The 18547-nt window shown below is 43.4% G+C and overlaps 1 long non-coding RNA gene across 1 annotated transcript; it reads left to right on the top strand.

The window, feature by feature from the left end:
- The first annotated feature begins 306 nt into the window (after window positions 1-306).
- On the top strand, window positions 307-16107 carry LOC118503388. Its single transcript, XR_004905182.1, has 4 exons — window positions 307-1220; window positions 1305-1779; window positions 1838-2023; window positions 15807-16107. It is a non-coding gene; the product is annotated as an uncharacterized LOC118503388 (long non-coding RNA).
- The last annotated feature ends 2440 nt before the right edge of the window (window positions 16108-18547 follow it).

The raw sequence follows: 18547 nt of genomic DNA, 5'->3' as shown, positions 1-18547 counted from the left end.
AACCTAGCAAACACCCATCTGCGAAGAATATTCCCCAACAAGTAAGAAGAACTCACCGGTTGTTCTTAATAGCTCTGTCATCTAGCGTGTCAATTAGACCCTCCTCATCACCTTCTCACACACATTTTGATGAGTGCCAGCCGTAGCGAAAGAGAAATAGAAACAATTCCCCTGCTTAACTCATAACTCCCGCCTCCTCTAATGACACACACACACACCGCCATTGGAAAGTTCAATCAAAACGCGTCGTCCCATCCAGCCATCATCCGATCGCGGATCGCTGCACTCACTAATGATCCGGGCCCGGCCACTGACGTAAAAACGCGCACCACTCGCTCACCCATCGTCACACCTTTTCCAAGTGCACCGGGAGGTCCCAAACGCTCTTCTACTGTCAGCATGCGTTCATGTGTGTGTTTTGTGGTTCCCATTTAGCAAACAGGGCGACTTCCGGTCGCCAGAAATGTCGGTGTGGCGTTAGGACCAGTACATCTCAATCAACACAAACTTCCACTTCGCAACACAGTTTCTTTTCTCTTCGTAGGACTGTTAAACTAACGACCTCGCCAAACTTATCACCCAACTCCGTGGGCTCGTGTGTGTGTGTGTGTGCATCATTAATCGAAAAGCCCTACAATTTCATCCGACACCCTCGCAGCGAACGGAAGAAATAAAGTCATCAGTACTCTGGCGGGCCCGAGGAAACTGTCATTAAAGTAGCGTTATCATAAATCATAATCCGCTGACAATCGTACACCAATCAACCCGTGCAACTTGCACACGAGACTGTCGGACGTGCCATCCTTTCGGGAATACTGGAACCACCTCCCAATTCCCAACGGCTGCGGGTAGCTTATGATCATGATGATTATGATGGTGATGATGATGATGATGATAGTGTAACCGTTGCTTCGTTTGGTGTGATATTATGTGAAAAAGTAAATTATAGTTGTCAACATCGGTTTCGTCGGACAGGCCACAACAACAGTGATGATAATGGCGATGTACACGGCAAACCATTCGAAGTTTGCCAGCGAACGGCCATCATCCTACACGTCGGGGAAAACGTCAAACGCTGTCGGATCAACGGCCATTAGCTGTTTTCGGGGTTTCGTGTCAGTAATTATTACTTTTTAATTAGTTCCCCCAGCATGACAGTTCCCAGTACGCTCCTGTTTGTTACCGATACCACCGAGAGCAAACATCGATAGTAGCTGCCGGTGAGTATATCACAGCCATTCAGCTGCAACTACCAACTACTACCCACTGCAAACCACTGGCAAGTGGTCCCATCTTGTCTCCAGCCACCAGGAAAACCAAGCCCCTTTCTCGGAAAGCCACTCATCCACGTGGATTATTCTTGGCCATAAAACTTGTCCATTGTAGCGGGGATAAAAGTGTGCTTCGATGTCGAAGTCCTTTCCGCGTGCCGAAATGGCGATCCGATCGACTCAGCTTTTGGGCTGACTTTCCTGTAGCTGGACGCGTAAAATCGATTCCCGTGTGTGTGCCCCATCACAGCCGACCCATCCGGAGGTAGTAGCGGTCGTAAAATAAACTAAATCTGGATGCCAAACACTCGACAAACTCTTCAACAAAAAAAGATGGCAGAAATCCACCTATCCTAGCGAACAAAGCGAGGGACGATGAGTTCGACGGCCGTAAAAACTAAACTCACAAAGGCAGTTTGGAAAAAGCCATCAAAAACGAAACTCCCGCCCGTACATGGTACACATGGTACACATGAGGGCCACCTTTAACTACCGACCCTGGTAAAAGGTAAAAGTTTTCAAGCTCAGCGAGTCTGTTTCCCCAGTCTTTGTTTTTTTTTCGGCAGACACATTATTAGTATCCAACACGATCATCACTACCCAGCACGTAATCATCATCGTCAGATCATCAGCAAATGGATTTCGTGTGCGTAGCCAAGACAAACGACTGAAGCATCGATTCGGTAATGATGTGTGGCAGCAGCTTCAGCAGCCCCCAACAACGCAAATAGCAACAGAACCTCTTCAACAAGGTAAGGAAACGGGGAAGAACATGTTTCGATTCGACCGGACCTCACTGGATCTAATTAATGAAGCAACAGCGCTAGACGCGGTCCTAGACGCCGTTTCCCCAAATCTCTCAAGGCCATCGATCGCCCGCTGTGATCGTATCAAACGACGAAAAAAGCAGCAACGCAACCAACGTAAATAGTTTTATGGGCAACATTTGATGTCTAAAACACACACAGCATTTCGAGTTTTGAGTGGAGAGCTCGTTTGAACTAAAACAACTAAGGGATGCGATAAGCGATGAGACGGGAGACATTCGTTTGCAAGTGATATGAGATGTACCTCTCTGTTGGGGTTTATGGGGTAGCTCATCGTAAAGCTTCAAATTTTATGACTCGTTTCGATGTTTTTCGGATAATCTTGAAGGGTAATAATTATGAAAGCGAGTGCTATTAAGGGAGTAGGCAAACCCTTGAGTGGAGGTATCCGGCTTTAGCATCATTAGTTCTTCCACTCAAGTTCTTCAATATCTTCAAGGCACATTCAAGTTTCTCAGAACTTGCTAACCTGATGGTTCATTTCAATTTCCTTATTTTGATTTTGGCTTAGACTTTAAAACTTTTTTTAAAGTTTCTGGAAGAGGCAGATATGTTTTCTTCAAGTTTTCTATCGAACCTAAGAGCACCATATCCTACCTGCGTACAGGGAGTCGGTCTGGGTGGGATTTTAACCCCAGCCCTGTCGTGTGAAGATCGGCGTCGCTAGCGCCTCGGCCATCGGACCGAATATTTTCTAAGATATCCTCCAATTTTGGGCAAGTAGGGAGTGTTGAAGTAAAGGTAGGAAAAGTAGGAAAAAGTAGGAGGCCGTTTAGATCCCAGATGATCTCTAGAGGAAAATGAGTTCCGTTAGTAATGTCGTCATGTGGGTCTGAGACGGGAGGCAGCCTTTGTGGTTTTGTACTGCGGGACACCGTCCTCTACTGACAGTCATGTCGCCGGCAAAATGCCTGGGCCCGAAAGCCACAACAACTCAGCTGAGCCATCGTATCATCAGACACAAGCACTCCGCCTGCAGCTAGGCCGCCAGTAGCGAATTCAGAGCTCTTACGTACTGTTTTGTCACCATCTTAGACAAAAAAAGCGACTGGACTTTTCCTGTTTAAGGTTTTAAGTCTCATCCCAAACACAATGTGCATATTAAGCTTAGGGAACACCTCGCTACTATCTCTTTCTCAACTCTCGAAGTGTTCCAAAAATTAATTGTTCAATTTAATTATTTTGCCACCACATCAGCGCACGTGTCGTATATCATCCCCTTTAATAAGATACTATGCCGATATCGATCGAACAAACAGGAAATCTTCTTGCACTCCCTATCCCAATTGTGACAACAGACAAAGAAACAGATAGGGAGAAACAGAGAGCTAAATCTCTCCTCCAAAAAGGCATTCTTCGCTACTCACTTTATGTACGACAGTAATCAAAAATTAACTGAGAAAGATTGGTACTTGTGGTTTTTGTGTTCCGGACGTCCCAATCCGGACTGAGCGTCGAATGTAACGAACGAGCGATTGAATGTCCTAAGCAAACAAAAGTTAAACACGTGCCCTCGCTAATGCTGTACGCGTGCACCATTCAATCCCGATCACCCATCATCGACGCCATCTTCTTGTGTTATAATTAAACAGATTTGTACGCCATGCTTGCGCACTCTCTCTCTCGTTCCTGCTATCTCCGGTAGGTCAATAGACGGCTGAAATGGGCCAAAAATTTCCAAAAACTACCTTTAATGTGGTCCATCCCCAAAATCTCTATCGCACAACCGCGACGACGTTCAGCGTTCAGAACGCGTACTTGAGAACGATTCCCTCATTTCTCTTCTCCCCCCTTAAACTCACGGAAAGTTCTTCACCGACGACTCAAGATGATGGATGAGCTGCTGTACTTCCTCCTCTGGGCGATAGGCCACCGAAACAGGCAACTATCCATCCATCCATCCAGCTCACGGTGCTGATGATGTTCGAATAATGCTGTCACAAAAACGGGAGATCCGCACGCACTTGTGATGTACACACACCCTTCGCGCTCGCCCCAACACATTTTGACACGCACAAAATTCGCGTGCAAACTCAACCGCTAAGACGATCACTTCACTTCAAGAACACAAATGGGTCGGGGAACGAAACGAAAGGTAGCTTCCGTTACTACCATCGTTAACCTTGAACAGCTACACTGTCTTGTCACGCTGGCTTCCCTTCGTTCGGCGCTTCCGATCGTAATCGACCGAATTCTGGCGAAATGATTGACTTTTGATAGGCGGCAAACGTCAACCGTGCTGGCAACCGGAATGATGGTAATGAAGTAGCGAAACAAGAACTGAGCGTCACACGTTTCGGGGCACGTTCCACGTTTGCACCCAGGATGAAGGATTTAAATTTTGACAGGTTCGGTTGCTATGGTTGCTTTGTTCCAAAGTCCTTCTACTACTACGACGGGCGGATAGCGAATGTGTCAAATGTGTGTTTGACTTAAAGCTGATGTCAAAAATGTTTAAAAGTTTTCATTTTAACATCGTAAATACACTATCCGCTATCTTTCTAGCATCATCTGGTTCTGGGAAACCTTTACATGCTGAGCTAGGAAGTACGGAACCAAATCTGCAATTACCCCACACGAGGAATAACGTTCAGCTCAGCAAACAGCTGTCAATCAGTCATCGCTCATGATGTCCATTTGTTGTTAGTTGACCATCGTAGAATATTTGGTAAGGCTAACCTGACTGGCAGAAATTTATTTTTACCATCTCTCAATATTTATCTCCCAAAAATACACATTTAAACGCCTTGACCTAGCAGAGTGTGGTCTATTCTAGGCGATATTACAACAGCTGACGGTAAGCTCATGAAACCTTTGTGTACCGTCGATTCTTCGGCACATCGATGTTGTTTAGAATCCTGACATGAAGTCTAATTAATACTAGACAACATGATACCCAGGCTGATGTTCCTGCACATTGTGTAACCTGCTGCATCTTCGCATCGTACCTTCCAAGTTAGACAACAACCCCAAACCGGTTCTGCCTATCAAATTCGCCCGGAAGGAAGAATCCTGCCAATGAACGCCGGTGGTTCCGGTTCCCATCTTCCGTACGCTGGTGAATAATGTAAAGCTTAACCAACCCGGCGGTCCATGCGTCTACCCGGCTTGTCTCACCCAAGGTAACAAGAAGCTTTGACAAGATGCGAATGTAATACCTGTTCCGAGGCCACTGCAAGCACCAAGGAAACCAAGAAGCAGAGCAAAGGTACAACTAATCGAACACAAGCTGACAATACTTGCCTGTCTGCTGCCAACCAGGGGCAACACTTTTGTGCATTGAAGAGCACCACTATTTGAATTGTAAATTGGAACACTTGGCCCCCAGGACCGGCCGAGTTCGTCTGCCGGTCGCGCTTTTCAAGAGTTGACGAACTTCCAGCATTCGACCATCCTATCGGGTGAGCAAATGCAAATCTCGCTCTTTATGCAAATCACGCTCAAGAACTTTATCCGATGGTCGGGAGGTGTCTTTTTCGTGCCTCTTTGTTGATCTGATACCTTAGGAACATCATGTCGGTTCCCGGTCACGTCACCATATTGATGAAGCATGTGATTGAAAAAAAGCGCAACAGATAAGACTTGCACATAAAGGATATCTCCACAACACATGTGTGTTGAGATGCAATTAACTTCCCCCGGTGGATGGTCCGCATAATCATTGGGAAATTGAAGAAGTAATATGAAATCCCATATCGCGTCAACTTCCTCACAACCTGTTCGAATTCGCGCACAAGGCCACTCGATCCTGGACGAGCATTATTGGTAGCCAATTTCGCAGTTTGGGACGTTTGCTTCCGGCTGCACGTCGACAGGCCTAACGACCTAACGTACGGCTCGCAGTAAATCAATTTTACGACTCTTCCGTCAGGTCGTTACGCATATTGGAATTGATTACCTTCGAGCCGTACCTTCAAACCGGACTAGCAGAAGCAGCAGCAGCCGCTTGAACTCACTTAACTTTGGTTTTTCTTTCAATTTGCGAGGCTTCCCGTGTGATAGGGATTGGCCCCACCGTTTTCACGCCCCGTTAGCTGAGCACGATGACAACCACCGTCGCGCCTGATGATAAAGTGGACAATTTGACTGCCCCGTTCGACTTCGCCTCGCGTGCGAGCAGGTTTCCAATCGGGCGGTTGGGAAAGTTTGTTGCGGGAGGATAATATTCACACACATACGGTACGGCTACGGAAAGGATTGATCGCAATGTCTTTATGCGTCTTTATGGATGGCAAAGATGGCCAGCTGGCCATGTTTGCCCAGCCGGCCCCGTACCGGGCTGGCGCTGGCCGAACTGTGTACCAATATTTACCAAATATTCATATTTATTATTATCTTGGCAAACAGCGAGCAACACGGCGTCGTTGCTCCTAAATGGGTCGTCCAGTCGTCCCCTAGTGATTGCAGCGACGGGGAGAAATGTTTATGATTTGCAAACACAGCCCCGCGCTGGAATTGCATTCGGATGCAATCTCTTAACCTTAAGGAGGGCAGTAAAATATCGATTCGGGAAGCGGGAATGATAGATTTATGAGTTGAGTAGGGCTGCCTTGAGGGATGGCGATAGTCAACGGCAATGGTTTGACAATAGCAAGTTAAGTCACTAGAAATGTGCTTTATTATGGTTTTATGAGGAAGCATGAGGAGATATGATCATTGCTTCGCAACTAACAAGCACATCCTGTCTGGAATCAATCAAACGGATAGCAAACTTTAGTAATGCTTTGTAATAAGTCATGCTGATCGATATTAATTACAGATCCGATGCTAGTAACGCTTTGTTCGTTGAACTCACTGACATGAATTTTGATCTGTTGATTGATTTTTGAAAAGGCATCATGTTCCATCGAGCATTATGGTTCAAAAGTTACGTTAGGTTATCGGACGTTAGTGTATTAGGTTACACAAGCTACGCGCCGAAGTAGACTGATATATCCCGCAGGAACCATTTCTACCGATACTGTGCCGTAACGTCACTCAAAAATGTTCAATTTTGTATTCTGCAAACGGAGCTACACGCTTCGTGCACGGATGAGCTGGCCACACGAACGATGACATATAATTGACATGTTCCATAAACAAAATTCCATCATCATGTGATCGCTTTGTGTGGTCGTTGAAAAAAAAAACCCAAACCCAAACCCGGCTGCTGTTTTAAATACAACCAATCGAAATGACGAGTGGAACGAGCCAGAGCAGGAGTCATTCGTTCCTTGCACATTCCTAACTCATCTGTCAAAAATCTGCTTCACCGCTTCACAACAGCAAAATGGAATTTATAACATTTCACCAGGCTTTCTCCCGCGCCTTCCATCCAACCATGAGCTTCAGCCCGCAAGTATGCAATTCGATGACTGGCGAGGATGAACCTGATGCTGATGCCTCTCGCTCAAGTGGATATAAATACATGTCACTTTTCGGGGAGGTTGATTTTTATTCCTCCCTCCTTCCACCTGCCACAACCCCCTTGCTTCGTCTGGTAATTATAACTTATTGCATCATTTGTGCACACATTGGGGCCGGTTCATGTGTTTCGGGGCCCGTACACCGCCCGTAGTGCACCGATTGAATGACGTTGTCACGGGGCAGCTCGTTAGCGTTGGTATGTAAAGACGTCGACGCCGAGCCGAATGGGATTGTGGCTAATGTGCTACAATTAATTAAAGTAGAATGTTTGCACTTTTCCACAGTCCCCAGGGCAAATTTATAGGGGGAATGATTCTCCACCTGGGGGAGAGGAATATATAATTTGTAGAAATATTGTGAGGTGGTCTGACAAAATTGCATCAAGCTGATGTACGATACGATGTATATTGCTGTTGGCTACAGATAGGAACACAAAGGTACAAATAAAAAAATCCATAGAACAAATTGGTTTAGAGTTTCCAATTGAATTTTTACTTATTAGCTCTTTAAGCCAGGCCGTTCCTTACCAATAAAAAAAACTCTTTTAGCAAATTCAATTAAAGTATCTTTACATCTTTTGCTTGTACTTTAATTTTTCTCCATTTCATTTATTTATTTATTTATTGGTTCATTACTTTATTTGTTTATTTATTTATTTATTTATTTATTTATTTATTTATTTACTTTTATATTTATTTATTTAATGACTTATTTCTTTTTATTTACTTATTTATTAAAGTTTTACGTATGACAGCTTAACGGTTTTTCTTCAAGCTTTTATACTTGTTCTTTTTGAAACTTATTTTGCTTAATTTTTCTTCTATAGAGTATTTTAGTTGTTTTACAAAAACTTTTTGTTGTTTTTTATGCTTTCTTAGTATGAAGGTAATTTTTTGCTAATTTTTAACGAATTTCAAAAGTTTTTTTCAGTTTTGTTATGCTTATGTTTTTTATTTTTAGTTTTATTCGATAATATTCATTTATATTAGGTAATTATACTTCATATTTATGTTTTCTTTTTTAATTTATTTTTCTTGTTACTAAATTTTAACTTTACTTGTGAGATTTGTAACTTCATAGATTTACATACTCTTGTAACTTATTCCATTAGCACTTGACGTAATGCGAGAGAAATTCTTAATGTTCCTTTCTTAAATCCCTAAATTTAGATTGCGTGTTACGACCGCTCTCCTCCCTCCTTTCCTCCCCTTACAACCCCTCCATCCCATACATCTGGCATCACTTCCTTAATCGTACGCGTCATTCCGCTATGCCATTTGGCAGTCATGAAAATTAATTTTAAAATTGAACCTGACTCCGAGTATCGTTTTTCTTTCCACCTTCCGAGCACATGCCAAACACATCCTACTCGTGCTTCTTCAACTCCCCCTTCTTCCCAACCACCACAACAGCTTGGGAGGAAAAATCATCGGAAAAATAGTTTTCCGTTTTCACCTGTCACTCAACTGAAGCGCGTTCGTGCATCTTGAAGGGGCCAACGACACTCACACAGCCACACCGCCCCTTGCGGTCAACCCCGAAAAAATCCCGCGCAAACAAATATCCATAGACTGACTGTCACCAGCGGCGGTTAATATTAGAAATCTCACACGCGCTGCTAAACGGAACGGACGACCGAAAATCTACCATCTCGGTAGGAAAATGGCGAAAATGCATTAAAAAGATTACCGTGTCAAATGAGATCCTTCCGACGATGTGGTGCGGTGCTGCACACGCGATGCCGATGCACTGCGCTCTGCTCGGTGCACTGCGACGGGTGTGTCAGCAATTCGCCGGTCGCCTAGTCTGGGATGTGTGTTCGCCTTGCTGCGGTGTAGGATGGGGCAGAATTAGCGTAGCATATTATTTTGGTATTCATTACAACCACGTCATGGTGCAGGGTGGTGCTGCTTAATGTCAGGTGTGTTGCCATCTTTCGATGCTTTCTCCCCGGAGCGCGCAATGCAATGACGGAGGGAATATATTTTTGAAACCTGCTGACGGGCAATAGTGTCATCACTTCAGTATTTTATTCTGCAAGAAGGTATGAGAACTAAACAGAAATTTTAATTTTAATTTTTTTTTACAGAATTTTTTTTAAAACAGAAATTTTATTAGTTTAGTTCAATGAGCTTGATTCTGAAATTTCGAAGAAGATATTGATCAACTTGAATGGTTGATTACAGCGTGATTCTGAGAGCAAACTCAACCGTAACATGTGGCCACAAATATTGAATTGAGGTCTGATTAATTGAAGATAATATATTTGAACTATAATATACGAGAACTAGACTAGGGACGGTCCGATGGCCGAGACGATAGCACCGGGGCCGCTCGGCTTCACTCGGCAGTATCTGGGTTCAAATCCTATCCGGGTACTGACTATCCAACTACTTGGCATCATTAAGTCAAGTAAGCCAGAAATGGCAGGTATGACCTAAGAGATCGTTAGGCTAAGAAGAAAGAAAGTGAGAGAGAGAGAGAGAAAGAGAGAGAGACTAGGATTCCCATTTTTGTCCTAATTAGTTGACGTTCATGATTTTGAGATAGAAGAGAAGGTCTTCTGTCTTGACTGTGATGCGGTCCTTGAAGTTACTAACATAAACAAGGTTATAACTGACAAAATTATGCGTGGATTCTTCAACGGTTTTATATTGCCGGAGATCAGCAACAGCTTCAAACAAATCGTTTGTAGCAATCGCGGAAGACGTCAGCTGTAAACATCCTCAATTCATACAACATTTAAATTGGACTCAAGCCTTGAAAACAATTTGCATTAAATTATTTAATTTACTCATATAAACCGTTACAAAGAGCATTAAAAAGAGATTACAGATTTAAAAAAGAACTACCAACAAAATTTAATAGCTTACAACAATCGCTTAGGTAAAACAAAATATTTGTACAAACAACGAAAAATAACCAAACACCCAAGCTTGATAAGAAATTGACGTTATCGCTTCACCCAATGTTTCACGTAAAAATGGTAAACCCCCGGAAACCTGTCTGACTCCCAAAAAAAATCAAGAGCCATTCGTTTAATTATAAAAACATTTTATTACTCACTTTACAGTACGCCCTTTTTAATGCTTTCTAAATAAAACCACACGCTTTGTACGCTCGTCATTTGTACCCCTAGTATAACGTTCGCACGGATTTAACCTTTAATGCTCATGCTCCCCGCCACCCGGATTGAGCCAACCTCACCCCTTCTGTGTGCTTCAGTTTTATTTCACCAAAACAAAATAAAAATAAAAAAAAAACATCTACAACCCCACGAATGAACACACAAGCAGTGGCGTGTAATGATGGCGGCGCTATCAAGCGCCGAAGCGCACCACAGTAAAATCTCGACAAATAAAACTGCACCGTTCCCAAAAACACAAACTTCCTGTCACTATAAGCCGGTGAAAGGTGCTGTACCAACCAAACAAAACCGGGTAAAGATAATACGTATAAAACAAACTCGTTAACTCTTTTTAAAACCGTCCCGGCCCTGCCATCTCCAACTGTGCTGCTGCTGCTGGACATTTCGATGGACGTTTTATTTGTAATCATTTACCGGGAGGTGAATGAAATTTCCTTCCCATGCTGCTTGAACACGTGCACAACGTGGGACGCGCATTCGCATTTAAAATGAAAACAACACAAAACACAACCTCAACCTGGGTGGTCACAATCGACGGATTATGCTCACTCGCGCATCCGCCGGTCCGGATCGGTCATTGAGATTTGTTTGGTGTAAACTCCCTTTTCGAGCAGTATTTTAAATGTGCGTGCGTACTTTAAAGGGTAGTCTTTACTTTTCAGCTTCGGCTATCCTGGAACGGTTGAGTGTTATTGGTAACGATGATGGTTGCTGCTACTACCTTAGAAAGTGATGAGGAAACCGGGTATCCATCTTACGTGGTGCCTATGAAATCAAACTCACTCGTGCTCGTTGTACAGAAGCTAGCTTCAATCTGGTTAATAGGCTCACAGCATCTCGTTAACCACATGAATAGATCCGGTTCACACAATTCTTAGCTTTCTGTAAACTTTTACTGTGAGTAGATAAATAAATACAACAGGAGATATAAAGATCCAGATGGCTATATTAATGCTCTAATACACAATATAATTATCAAATACAATTTAAACAATTGAACCATTTTATGCCTCATCTTTTATAGCTCACAAAAGACAAACACTTCCTACACTGTCATTACTAGTTTCTTGATTTAGTTTACTCGAAGCTGGATAGTCTGTCCTGCGTACGGGAAAAAATCCAAATGGGAATCGATAACCGGTCCTGTCATGTGAAGACAAGCGCTGCCATTGCTATTCCTCATAAGTCTATGAGCAATGTGCCACGTGTAATTTAAAAAAAACCTTTAAAGTCTTATAAAAGCTTTAGTCTCGAATTCTAAATACTTTCTTCTTCTTTCTTAGCACTACAAACTTGAAAGGTCTCGGCCTTCCATTCTGGCTTTCTGTGTCTTAAATTTACCCGGAGAAAGGTAGTCAGCTCTGCGTACGGGGAAGCGGTCTGGATCGGTTTTGATCCCCAGTCCGACCGTGTGAAGACCCTTGCATGAGGAACGGCCAGGCCGTATTGCTAGTCCAAACATTTCCTAGTATAGGAAAATGCTTGATATTGCATACTTCTAGGCGCATGCGATACGAATACATGAACATGTTTTCCAGGCTGTTCTTTACTATTGCGCCGGTATAATTATGCAGTAAAGAGAATAGTGTGTAAGAAAATACGGATCTAGTCCGTGGCAATTTTATTATACTGTAGAGATTGGTCTATTGTAGTGGTACATTTAAATTGCTTTATGCTATTCACTATACATACATTTAGGGGCTCAAAGTGATTTATCCATGTTATGTTAAGCCTATTGAATTCTTGGTAGCAAACATGGCTAATAAGTTTTAAATAAACACATAACAGTGTTTTTAATATTTTTATAGTAATAAAATTGCAACGAGAAATTATCAAGTAATAGGAATCAAATACTTTGTCATTTTGATGATTAATTTTATTGTGTTGTTTATTTTACCATATAAACTGATACAAATTACTTAATATTCTTTTTAGGTTAAGAATTTTTTTTTCTAACTTTAAACACATTGCTACCTGTAAGTCGTTTTACATCAACAGTCACTAAAATAAAGGCTTGTTGTTGTAATATTTTTCCAATATTTTCTTAAAATTAAAAAAAAATCTGAAAAGGCCATTTCAAATACATCCTTGATCCTCAAAATTGGTATTAAAAAAAACTGTAGATTGATTATCATCACACTTTATCATTGACTTTACAGGAAATGTCCAGAGAAAGAAGAAGAGCCTAAAGTTATGCAATTCTCTTAGCATTCATTTCTGATGAAATGTTTGCCCTACTCGATTAACTGCAGATAAACAAAACTTGTATTTTTTTGGTTGGTGTTCCATCGGCCTTACCGCATTGCTGTAATTGTCTATTCATATTTTACATACAATTCCACTTACCTCTTTGTTGAAATCATTTTGACCATTAAAGCAAATTTTATTCACTAAACAGCACACCAATATCAATGATCGTTAGTGAACGAGGTTCCACGAGCGATCTCGTAAGAATTGGAAGCCACTTGAACATTTCGAATGGTGTACGCACCCCGAACGGCCCCAAACAGTAGTACGCAGCGAGCTGTTACCGCGAATGTTACCGTGAATGAACTGCCGGAAGATTTTATTGCACCTTCCACCACACCCGCACACCCATCCACATCTGGCTGTGGTAAACGATTTCCTATATTCGTTATCAGTTAATTAAACGAATGGTCCGGGTAATGGACCCCCGGTGCAGGAGTTCTTTCCAAGAGGGCAGACTATCGCCGTTATTACGCAAGCCTCCGTTCGCCAGCTGGACGATATTATGCCGCGCTTATTCTGGTGCTGCTGATGTTGGGATGGGATTTTATGTGCCATGGTTAAGTGCAACCCGGGTCCCAGAGCTCAGACCTTCCCAAGAAAACGAACGGTCGTTAAAATACAGTGATTTCTCCATTTGCTGGGTACGCCGAATCGCGATATCTGCACCAATCGCAGTACCCTCAACGCGTAGTCGAGGAGTCTCCCATCTTGGGGGGAAAAACTGATCCTGCAGTAGACATCCAGACATTCGGACGGTAAGGAACATTGGAATAATTGCTTACAAACTGACTCAACCGAAACGGAACCTTCTACAGGGAGCTCGGGTTCGTCTTCCCGTGACACATTCGCACCGCAACTGTGTGTTCTCATCTCTCTCTCTCTCTCTGCCCGGCGAGGCGATCACTATCGACGCGTGAAATCTTCGTTCTCACTTTAATTCCATCATTAATTCCCAACCATCCATCGGATGGCAAATCTAGCGCAAGCCAAGAGGATGGGCACAGTTTTAGTTGCTTTGTTAAAATGTGGTACTTTTTGTTGGTAAATGAGGTTTTAAGGACATTAAGAATGCCATTCACTATGGCGTGATGCCGTCCATGGGGCGGGAGGATATGTTTCTTTTTCTTTCCTTTCGGTTGCTGTTTGACGGACGAACTAGTTCTGGAATGGATGTTACATGTCGTTTAACTAATGACCCAACGTACCCAAAACAACCAAAACGCTGCGTGTTTGGTCCTGCCAGTGGTTCAGTCCATTACTGTTTTACGACCCAGCCCGAGCCTATGTTTGCCCTGCAGCCTGTCTGACATCACTTGGCGAAGGTTACACACGGAAAATTACTTTCTAAAAGAAGTTTGATTTTATGCCACAGTTTTTTTGTGCGCCTGAAACTGTTTGGCTGCAATCAATTTAGCAGACTTCCATAACGACTTACTTTATCGGGCGACGACTTACTTTCGTTCCAGGCCAGTCTAACACTGGCCGCCCTTCAAGGCTGGCATTTGATGCTCAACACAACCGCCCCGTCCTAGCATAAATCCTTACGCAAATTTTAAAAACTGCACCAAAACTCGGCGAAACCTGCCGGTGTGTCATTGCGAGTGTGTTGAAGCGAGGCTAAGTTTCCTATTTTTGACAGGAAGCTGACACCGAAGCAAAAGCCCGGCGCTGGGTCTCACCGAAACCGAAAACTTCCTTCCCGGCGTACCGGAAACGTACGCATAGCAAGGTCGGAAAAGTGAAAGTATCGTACGACGCTTAATGGTGCCTTTGCGTCTTCCTTTGCGCCACACAGCAAAGGGCACCCGCCGACTGGATGAAGCAATCGCGTGCTCCATAACGATATTTAAATATTTGCGTACCATTTATGATATTCGGGGGTTTTCCGGCGTTTTTTTTTTCGTACCAATTTTTCATTCTAAACTCCACTTGCTAGCTCTCGCGTAGAAACTGTGCTTCGGAAAAATGGAAGTGGGCTTGCATTTATTTTACCAATTTCTTTTTTGCGTCGGTTCTGCTCAACCCATAAACATAAAGGTCGCCCAGATAGACGATAATATACGACATCTCCACCATCGTTGCAGCGTTCTGTTTTTTGGCAATTTTGGTGGGTTGAATTTATATGAAGGTAGGACATTAAAATTGCTTCGTTTGAAGTTCAGTGAGCTGGGGTTTGCTTGAACTGGCGAGAGAAAAAAAAGGTAAACAAATTGGTACACCACGTGCGTTATCGAGTAATCAAAGGCGCATTCGAATGGGTCGTTTATTACTAACTTTATGACACCTGGAAGTATGTAACATGATGGTTAAAAATTCACAAATGCCTTCATGATAGTATCGAACTAGCAGTATAACTGAATTCTTATTTGTAGGGCAGTCCGGTCGCTAAGGTGATAGTGGCGCCGGTCTTCATACGGTAGGACCGAGGTTCTAATCCCATCCAGACCGCCACCCCGTATTCACGGCTTGTAACTATCCAGCCAAGGGTGAAATCAAATCACAGAAAGCCAGAAATGGCAGGCCGAGACCTTTGAAGGTTGTAGAGCCAAGGAAGAAGCAGAACTCTTATGCTTCGTTAAAAAATATCTAAAAAACACTTTTTACACTGAAGAGTTATGATCTGCTCATCAATTCTTCTTATCCCGTTTATGCCTGTCACTTCAATACTTTACCGAACCAGTTATCCTTAGTATATCCTGTCGGCTTATACTAACCAAGGACTAACAATTACAAAGAACCTATATTAGCCTATGGGCCTATGGGCGGTCTGGTAGCCAAGGCGATAGTGGTGCCGGTCTTCACACGACAGGGCCGGGGTTCAGATTCCATCCAGACAGATCCCCGTACGCAGTTGTGTAATGTTTGTGCTGTCACAATTGATGTTTTCTTTCTGTTTTGTTTCAGTCCAGATCCGCTAAACGCGAGGATGAAGTTTCACCCAGACCAACAATAGAACCGGACAACCACACCGCAATCACGCCACGCCCGGGATAAGGCGAAGTATCAAGGAGGAAATGCCTTAGTAATTTTTTGTATTTTAGGCGCCGATCTTCACACGACAGGACCGGGGCTAAAATCCTATCCCAACTGCCAGAATTTTTCAACAGTCTGGCTCATCGCATTTTTGTTCTCTTTTGGCTAAATATAAAGGCTATTTCATAGAACGCATCAGCTACATTATTTTTGTCTGAACTACTCTTCTCGAATGTCTAAATCGTTTATAACATGCTCATGGTTGTGACTGGCTGTGTTTTTAATGCAAACTCCATACATTGCATATATTCTATGAACAAATGTAACAGCTTTAATTAACAACAACTTAAGGAAGTTGTTTTTTTCTGTTTTTTTTTAAATAAAAGACGACCTACCACACAAAAAAAGGTTTCCAATTCACGTTGAACTCTGCTTACCGTTTCATTAGAATAAAATGTGCTTTTTGTGTGAATGTTTTAACCCTTATACAATTTACTCTCAAATTTCAATATTGTGACTAAACTCACTGCCGTTGTTTCATAACTGTTCATAATCGATATTCGATAATCCATCCCATGGTAAGTCAACCGAAGCAAGACCGAAGCTTAAATTATTCGTCACCTTTGCCGTTTGCTTTGCCAACGAAGCAAAATACCCAGCAGTAACGATGCACAAAGCGGAAAGTAAGCGCACCGTTGTAAACATAAACTCAAACACATCCAATTATTGTAAATCTTTGATGACAAAATCAGCGACAGCGCACACAGTTCATGCAGTGCAGTGCAAAATGATACGCCCTCTTTACAACTGTCCACCAGCTGTAAAATGGATGCGAGTGTGTGCCCTTTCATTCGGAATCAAAGTCTTTATGTTGGGTTCGGTAGGAAATGTAAATGGGAGGCGGGAGAGAGAGAGAGAGCACGAGACCGAGTACTTCGCCCAACCACAAAGATGTCTTTAATGTTTAATGAAAAGGAATCGTACGGCTGCTTCAGCAATAAGCAATAACCATTCGCCAGCCGTACACCGGAACCGGCCTTCGCGAGCCTATCTTCTGCCGTCCCGCCCTGGCACACTCGTCACAGCCAACCTCCCGGAAAGCCAATTCCCGGTGCCAGTGCAGAATGTTTGTCCACCCCGTAGCGTCAGCAGCAAAAGCAATCGTCCGGTCCCTTTGTGTGACCTCCCTGGTGCCGGTGCGCTGTCAGTATTCTAATCAATATCGCATCGGACATCACCGAAACCATTCATTTCCGAACCATTTGCTCGAAGTTTATTTGATTAATAGGGCTTCGGGTACGGTTCTGTATCGCCTGACCATTTCCTAGCTTTAGATGCTGGACTTGCAAGGAGGAAGCAGGATTGAAAAGGGAGAAGAAACCCAGATTTAGCCCGGAACGCTGGACAGGGCAGTTTCCTAACTAAGGCTTTTGCAAAACTTCACCTGCGTACCGCAAAGCCAAAGGCGACGGATTTGCACCAAAAGGTTCCAGCCTCCTTCGCTTCGCTGTGTCTGTGAGTGCTGTTTGATAAAGATTCCATTTCCTTCCCCCGGGTGGACACTGGGGTACTGGGGTGATGTGAGGTGGTGGGGGATGTCTTTTCAGAACTTCAAAATCCCGGTCTCGAAGATTTCTTGTGCGCACTCATCAGGAATGGCTTTGTCTCAAAAGCAGGCCTGCCGATGAAAGGCTAGCCCCGGGAGTGGACATTTTCCAATTTCTTTCCATCATCTTCAGACGATTGTTTCCCGTGCCGGCATATCTTGCTCTCCTTCACCCAGGAAATGTGTGGTTCTGTGTGAAACTTCTTCGAATTGACACCGCGGGGCACCCTTTTACTGGAACTCTCCAAACCCGAGCCTGCCTCTTGCGAGATGCAAAAAGGTGATGCTATTTATGTCCGAAGATGTATCCAATGGTGGAAAGGAAGGAGACCAGTAGGGAGACGAGTCCTGGCGAGTCCATTAAGGTAGACACATGCAGTGAAAATAACAAGATGCATCCCAAACCCGGGTCGACATGGATGGCTTTTCCTAGCAGGGGAAATTGTTATGTTTGAAATTGTTTCCAACTCCAAACACACGCTGACCTCTGCCGCTAGAGCTGGCCATCATCATCCCACCAACACCCGCTCTCATTTGAATGATAGGAAAATAATAACGTTTGCAAAACATCGTATCGTCCGAGCGTGAAAGGATATGGTATGTTTGCTGCCCGCACGATCACTACTACTATTGGTGATTGCTTTGATTTCTTCTGTCCCTGGACCGTTGATTGGATTGGACATCCGTCCGTCCACCGGGGGGTGCATGTCCGGCAGCAACTGCATCCGTGTGTGTTTTGATGGAGTTCATTTTTCCTGTCTACCGGGCTGCAAATGATACCACATTCAAAAGGATGCCGGAGCGCCTGGACTGGCAAAAGGATCGATGAATAAATGTAATAAAATGAAATTTGCTTGTCCATCTCTCATCCTGAGCCTGATGATGGGGGAAACATTTCAACCGCTTTTCAAATGCGCTGGCAAATGCGAGAAACCTCTGGAAGGATGCGACGATGTGTATTACATCAGCTTTGTCACGTACTAGTCAGCAGGATGTGTAAGTTTTTTCTGATGGAACAACGCTTCAAGAAGAATGTTAGGAGTATTGTAGAAAAACTTACCAAAAT

Source organism: Anopheles stephensi, chromosome 2 (assembly GCF_013141755.1).
Source record: "Anopheles stephensi strain Indian chromosome 2, UCI_ANSTEP_V1.0, whole genome shotgun sequence".
NCBI classification, from domain to species: domain Eukaryota; kingdom Metazoa; phylum Arthropoda; class Insecta; order Diptera; family Culicidae; genus Anopheles; species Anopheles stephensi.
Note: the sequence above shows the minus strand (reverse complement) of the source record. Positions and strands in the feature narration are given on the sequence as shown.